The 7,607-nt window shown below is 44.6% G+C and overlaps 1 long non-coding RNA gene across 6 annotated transcripts; it reads left to right on the top strand.

Moving 5' to 3' along the window:
* Positions 1-2,548: 2,548 nt before the first annotated feature.
* On the top strand, positions 2,549-6,741 carry LOC123124091 (uncharacterized). Of its 6 annotated transcripts, none has more exons than XR_006460963.1 (11): positions 2,549-3,251; positions 3,321-3,625; positions 3,713-3,894; positions 3,994-4,949; positions 5,072-5,109; positions 5,195-5,355; positions 5,496-5,574; positions 5,688-5,842; positions 5,930-6,069; positions 6,157-6,237; positions 6,508-6,741. It is a non-coding gene; the product is annotated as an uncharacterized lncRNA (long non-coding RNA). The 6 variants fall into 6 exon arrangements; XR_006460965.1 differs by having other exon boundaries at positions 5,660-5,833; XR_006460961.1 differs by having other exon boundaries at positions 5,660-5,842.
* Positions 6,742-7,607: the final 866 nt, after the last annotated feature.

Below are 7,607 nucleotides of genomic sequence, written 5' to 3'. Positions count from 1 at the left end.
ATGATTTAAAACAATGTTCATGAATTTGAAAAAAATTCAATATTAAAAAAATCTTTCCGAATCTGAAAATATTCTTCATTTAAAAAATCCATGTTTTCGAATTTTCAATATTTTCACAAATTTAAAGTTAAATAAAAACAGAAAACTGTAATGAAATACAATGAAAAACAAACAAATTTAAAAAGAAAGGAAAGAACGAATATGAAAAAACAAAATAACCGAAAGAAAAAGCGAAAAAAGATTTGGAACGGTTCCAGGAGAGCTCCTATGCGCCGCTCGTTGCGGCGAATTGTCGAGCGGACGCACAGGCGCATCTCCAGCTGGGCCGGCCCATTGGCGCAAGACAGTGAAAAATCCCAAAACCGGATACTGTAGCGCGTGTACTATCTCGTAGTTGGGCCGGCCCATCTTGATCGCTAGGTCGCTCGCCTCGGTGCGTTCGCTCGACATTCTGCCGCAATGAGCGTCCGTTAGGATATTCCCGGTTCCAGAACCTACCCAAATACCGAAAAATGATCTAAGTGGGCCGGCCCAAGCGTATGTAACAGGGATGTGGCTGTTTGGCGACCTCCGCGCCAAATAGGACATGCGGTCGGAAGCATCCAGGAAGAAAGCAGAGCTCCGAAATCACTAGTTGAGGAGTACTCGTTACAAAGATCACTCCCACCGCCAGGTTGCGACAGGTGGCGTGCTGCATGTGCGCCACGTGTCACAACCTGAGAGTTTTTTCTTTTTTCGTAAATCCGTTTATTCAAAATGTTTTATCTCTTAAACCGTGCGTCCAAATTTTGGACCGTTTTCACCATTGGATTCCTCGCGCCGAAATCTTCAAAACTAGATCCCATGTTGATAGGTTTTGACGAACTTTTTTTACGAAAAAACCGGGCGAAAAAAGGACGAAAAAACCGACCCGGGAGCACGGGTTTTTTCCCTTTCTGAAAGAGGCACGCCCGTGCCTCTCACGAAAGCATAACCGTGCTTCTCGCAGAAGGAAAAAAAAAAAGCGTGTTTTTTTCCGTTTCCGATAGGCACGGCCGTGACTCTCGCGAAAGTACAACAATGCCTCTCGCGGAAGCACAACCGTGCCTCTCGCGAAAAAAAAACAAAAAAACACGTTATTTTTTCCGTTTCCGAGAGACACGGCCGTAACTCTCGCAAAAGTACAACCGTGCCTCTCCCGGAAGAAAAACCATGCCTCTTTCAAAAAAAACAGAAAACGTGTTTTTTCCCGTTTCGGAGAGGCACGACCGTGACTCTCACGAAAGCACAACCGTGCCTCTCGCGGAAGTAAAACCGTGCCTCTCGCAGAAAAAAAAACAGAAAACACGTTTTTTTGTTTCCGAAAGGCACGGCCGTGACTCTCGCGAAAGCACAACCGTGCATCTCGCGGAAGCAAAACCGTGACTATCGTGAAAGGAAAAAAACACATTTTTTCGCGCAAAACATAATTTTTTCCAAAAAAAATTTAACCCAAAAACTAAGGAAGACCGGTAGAAAACTGAAACGTCGAAAAAAACAGGAGAAAAAACCGTTTAAAAGGCCGAAAACGCGTGCGAAAATATAAAAAAAATCTGGAGGGAGCGTCCAGAGCGCGACATGTGGCAAATGGCTAAGAAAGTGCCAAGTGGCGCTGATCATTGCGAGGCTCCCGAAGGAGCGCTCGTTAATTAGTTGCTCCCGCAGAGCTCCTATTCGGCGCTGTCAACGCGGCTGGTGCGTAGCGGGCCGGGCCAACAACCTATTCAGAAAACTAACGTGAAGGGAAATATTTTTGGCGTTATCCTGGGATATGTGGGATTCAAACATGCACGCGAACGTTTGACGACCAAAAGCTTGGAGCAACAGCTAGATTGAGATCAGTTTGTTGTCTACTATTCGAAAACAGTGTAATTTGAACTTTTTTAGTATAACATTAGCATATATTAGGCACGCAATATAAATTATTTGAAAACAGAAAACGTAAATATGAAAAAAATCACAACAAACTGAAAAAAAAACCAACGAATTATAAAAAGTTCAAAATTTCTACATGTTCGTACAAAATGAAACATCTTCACGAATTTGAGAAAAAATCACAAATTTGAAAAGGTTTGTACAAATGGGCAAAAGTTTGCGCAAATGAAAAGGTTCACTAAATTGAAAAAAATCATTAATCCGAAAAAGTTCATGAGTTTGGAAAAAAGTTCATAATAATTGGGAAAAATCAAAAAATGAAAAGAAATTAGCAAATTTGAAAAAAATCTCATGAGCTAAAAGTTCATGCATTTGAAAAAAAGGTCATGGCCGAAAAATTCATAACTTTGAAAAAGTTCATGGATTCAAAAAATGTTCATAAAATTTGAAAAATGTTCACGGCTAAAAAAAATGTTGAGTTTAGAAAATAGACACAGATTTGAAAAAAGTTAATGAATTTAAAAAATTCACAAAATAATAGACAAAATAATAATCTCTACTCCTAATGGACGAGTTGGTTGAATAGTCCCATAACTTTCAACCGGTTTATTTTCGTCCCCTCCCCCACCCCACCCCACGCAACCAAAAAAAACACCCCACGAAAAAAAACACTCCTATCGTCCTGGAGATCCCAAGCTGCTATCCCTCATCACGCAGCCGCAGACGCGCTGCTACCCCTCATCACGCAGCCGCAGACGCCGCGGCCGATCCGGGGAGACGACGCCGCGACCCGGCGACCGCCGCCGTCGGAGCGGATCACCAAGACGCGGCCTTCGTGGATCACCAGGACGCCGCCACTCCTCCCTCTACCGGCTCCGATCCTTTGTCTAGGGTTCTACGCCGCCGCCGCCCCTGCTCCCGCATCTCACCTTCGTCCACGAGCACCTGCTGCTGCCACAGTGCGCCGGGCGCATCCCTTCCGCCAGCGCCGACCATCTCCCTCCCTCCAGCGCCGGCCGCCTCCCTCCCCAAGTGCGAGTGCCAGTTGCCTCCCCGCGGCCGCCTCCATCCCCTCCCTCGAACGCACTGGGCCTGCCGAATCTCGCCGTCGAGCGCGTGGGCCACCCAGGCAGCCAACCTCGTTCGTCGTCTCGGCCACCATGATCTACACCGACCAGGCCCTCGGCGAGCAAGCAATCCCGTTGATGGGATTCCCATGGAGGATGTTGCCTTGCTGGCGTGGCGGTTGTTGTGCTCATGTGGTCCTCTCATGTCGCAGCAGCCAACTACGATGATTCACTGATCTTGCTCTCTCATGGTAAGGAGCCTCTGGCTCTCAGGTCTCAACTAATCACAAGGTAAATAAGGTTTTTGCGAGTTCAATTCAATTTGGTGGAGAATTGATTACTTAACAGAAAACATCTCAGGTCCTCTTCTTCCCTCCGATCTCCTCGACCTGTCCGACGCCGGCGACTCCTCACCGCCCCGGGCCTTTGGAAGAAAAGTTTGGACCATCCCTCGATCTCCTCGCCCTGGCCGACGCCGCCATCTCCTCAGCTTCGAGGAGAGGACGACTGTCAAGGACCGACATTCGCCGGCGTGCAGCTTGGCGTTGGTCAGGAAGAGCACCAGCGTCATGCCCAGGCTCATGACCCACAGCCGGAGCTTCGTCGCCAACAGGGGCGACCCTCCTCCGCCGTCGAACAAGATCCCCAAGAGCCCCTTCCCACATGTATGTCATCTGCACACCTGTTACATCTTGCTGGTTTTGAAACTGAACTTGACTAAAGCTAAACTGAAGCTGAAACTGTTTGTGCAGGAGAAGATCTCGATGAGCTTCACGTCCGTGTGGATCATGAGCAGGATGGCCAGGAAGGAGGAGCCCTCCTCGCCGGTCTCCGACGACAACGACGACGTTGGCAGCACAGCCATGTCCTCCAAGCGGCGCCCCTTGTCGATCGCTCGGGTGCCGTGCCGGGAAAGCTCAATGCTCTCGGGAAGGTATGTGATCGTCAGATATTTAGATGGGCTTTTCTCTGTCAGTTGTTCAGTCCGCCTGAACTCTGAACTGGACCGATGGTGCAAATTTGTTTTTGGAAGCCATGGAGCAGAGGGAGCAGGCGCAGAAGGTGGCGCTTGAGGCCTTGCGCAACGCGTCGGCGACGGAGAACATAGTTAGGATCTACAAGTATGTCCAGCAATGGCACCTCTTTTTCCTATGGCAATTTGACACCGTCTGGACAGAGTGGCTTGTCTGCTTGAGCCCGCATACTACGACGGCCAACTTGCTCGGTGCACGCGTCGGTTGGTCCCAGGTCAGGCCCCTCTAGATCCCACTGGGAAGCTGCAGTACTGGATGGATGAGAACTACGCTTACAATTGCGAGCACTGCAAGGTATGCATGTGTCCCTCTTCCACGGATGTCAACATGTTGTTTTTTATAAGTTTTAGACACAGTCTGATCTATGTACTTTGTCCCTTTTTCCTTAGCAAACAATGCATTCTGCGATAATGAGCATATAGTGTCGAACTATTATTATAACATTGCAGTTTTGTTCGAGTCCAAGTTCCCGACCATCATCTCACATATAGTGTTCTCAAATTAGATCGATAGTAATGCAACTTTATGCTAGAATGTGCAACAAAACTATCTTGTTTGTATCTGTTAACTGTTGAATCCCCAAGATGAATGCCCGTACAAGAAGCTTGTCAATCCTAAATTCGTTCTTAGTAAACATATTTGATCACATAGTTTTCTTTTTTTGTGAATTCCGAACATACTACTTGGAGGAAGGAGGGGGCGGCACAGAGAGGGTCCTCACACAGTCCAGTGATCGACCACGACGACGCGGCCGTGCGGTGGGTACCCACGGACGCCGCTCTGCCGGGTCGGAGGAGGAGTCCAGATCCGGCACCTCACCAAGGTCGGCGCTGCACGGTGAGTGCAACTGCCTTGAGAAACCCGGCCCGGCCATCTTCTCCCCTGAGTTGCTGCCACGGCGAACCCTATAGGCGCCTCTGCGCCCCAGTCAAGTCTCATGTGTGCGTTGATTTAGGTCAGCCTTCACGTCATATATATTTGACCTACATCAATTATCTTGTTGCTTATATCTACTATTCAAACAATATTATTTTAAAACTTCTTGATTTACTGTTAACTTAGTTTATTGGATGGCAGGAGGAGTGTACTGTTGAGATCAATGTCGGGATCCGCAAGTACTACTATTCAGAGTTCCCGTGGACTTTTCGTTCAGGCAAATGATAGCCTTCTTAAAATTGCATTTTGTTGTTGGTGTTTTAGGTTTCTATTGCGTAGCATCAGATTAATATTGCCAAGCATGAGCTGGCGGGGCATATGGAAGATATCCCATGGGCCAGTAGCTGGAGCCTGGAAGCGGATGTTAATGCTCCATAGCAGAGAGTTTAGGTTTACAGCAAGCAGCGACTACCAAATTTTCCATGGTTAGTGTTGATTCCTAATGATCCGTGGTTTATAACATTGACGATAACATCTAGGCTATCTCAAATTTACCATCAGAATAGTGATCTTTGTGCATGATTGGTTTAAATTAATTTTTTCATCCCAGCTCTTCTGTTTACAGTAGGATATAAACGGAGATTGTCATGGAGATGGTTGCCATCAGTTCCATTTTGTTGCACATCACAAGCCTGCCATTTTAGGTTGATATATGTTTTCAATATCTTTACCTCTACTATTTCAAGAATGTGTGATGTGTCACTAGCTTATTCCATTCTTGCATTGTAGTACCTTGAGGTATGACTCATGCATGCAGATGGGGAGATGCATTCATGTGCTTGCTGTTGCGTGCCAGTAGCTTCGTTCAGTTGCTTCAGTGGGATAAAGTTACTCGATGTGGATTTTGTTCTGTAAACGTTCAACAAATTTGCCAGCGAGTAGTTTGACACATACGAGCATGAGGTTCTTCTGGTAACAAGTTCTTGATGCGTCGATAGGATAAGTTTTACAGAAATGAGATGATCTTCTTAAGGGAGGCATTTTTACATCTTTGCACAGGTGTACTTTTGCGGCTGTACTTTTGTTAATTGTAAGTGGAATTACCCCAATTGATAACCAAATTTTGTGCTCGCTGCCGACATGGGGTTGACGATGACGTCCCAGAGCCCTTGCCTCTGCTTGATGCTGCGTCGAGCAAGGTCCACCCCTGCTACCAAATGCATTTGGACTCGCATATTTCTATCATAGAGGAGTAAACCTACAAATCTCATCTCATTCTTTCACAGATGAAGCCATCAGATACGTGTGGTGTGTAGAGTCCGTTCTAATCAATGGAAAGGACGTGGAGGAAGGGAAATTGCCTACAGGTGATACTGATAACTTTAAAACCATTACTATGGTTACAAAATGCGGTAAATATTGCAGACACTGATAACTTTAAAAACATTACTATGATTACAAAATGCGTAAATATTGCAGATACTTCATTTTTCCTATTTGGTACAGTTAGATCCTTATTCGCTTACTTGTGATGTATTTCTGATTGTTTTGACGTGTTCATGAATTGCAAAATGGGGCTTCAAATGCATATCAAATCATGATTTCCAACATGATCGATTTTCATGTCTTTTTTGCAGAGTTATTTACATTTCAACCTGATCACAAGGCCATTAGAGATTGGACTATTCCACTCGGTCCGAACTACATTAGGTCAATTGTACATTTTATTTCAAGTTACGAAGAATACGACCTGAGAACATATAGGAGCTCTATGTGGTTTAAATATTTTTAGACGAAGTTTGATGTACTTCTCATGAATATATTCGTAAACAGAAATAATGGTAAACCATGCACTGCTACATTATGTTTCACCAGAATCACTCTTTATAATATCTTGTTGCTTTCATGTTGTGGATACTAATTATCTTCGGCATCTACTAAGGTAAAGCTAAATGTTTTGTGAGTATATTTCCATCATGTTGAGTAATTTATTTTGAAGATGATACTAATATGTTAATCGGCTACTTGGTGACCTTAATCGTCCCACTAACTAATTTATTGACCGGTATTGTGAAGAATTACTAACGGCAAAGGTACACCTTTGCCATGTGTTTTGGACAGTTCAAGTTTCCGTGCTTGTAATTGTGCCAATGGATGAACTGATTCATGAGACGTTGGTTCCAAGAACCCAAAAGTGTAAATCGGCCATGCTTTTATCTTCACATTGACCCGCGAAATTCTTATTGAATTAGAATACTTTACCGCGATTCAATAAGAGTAAAAATAGACCTGAAGCTAATGACCGATGTCCATATTTTTGTTGCAACTCATGTGAAAGTGCAACAGGAACATTATATTTCTCTTATTAAATAAATTGGCTTCTACAAATTCCATGTATGCATATTTGAAAGAAAATATTATTCTCACATTTTTAGTTCCAAGTTCACTATTGAAAATAATAGCCCTTGGAGAGGGAGAGAGAAGGAGGGGGGGAGGGTAGGCTTACAGTCATGAAATCGTAAAATGCAGCCACACTTTACTAATACAAGATGTGAAATTTACCGCATCTGCACCATTATGGGTTCGAATTTCAAAATGTTTGTGTGAGGGACACATGTGGCGAGTTTGGACTGGGGAGGTGGAGAGGTAAAAATAGTGAATGGAACAAGAGTGATTTCACGGGAAAAAGGAATAATCAACAATATCGGACTATGTGTGCCCCGGTTGCAACGCACAT

This window comes from Triticum aestivum, chromosome 5D, assembly GCF_018294505.1.
Source record: "Triticum aestivum cultivar Chinese Spring chromosome 5D, IWGSC CS RefSeq v2.1, whole genome shotgun sequence".
NCBI classification, from domain to species: domain Eukaryota; kingdom Viridiplantae; phylum Streptophyta; class Magnoliopsida; order Poales; family Poaceae; genus Triticum; species Triticum aestivum.
This window is presented reverse-complemented; position numbering and strand designations above follow the sequence as displayed.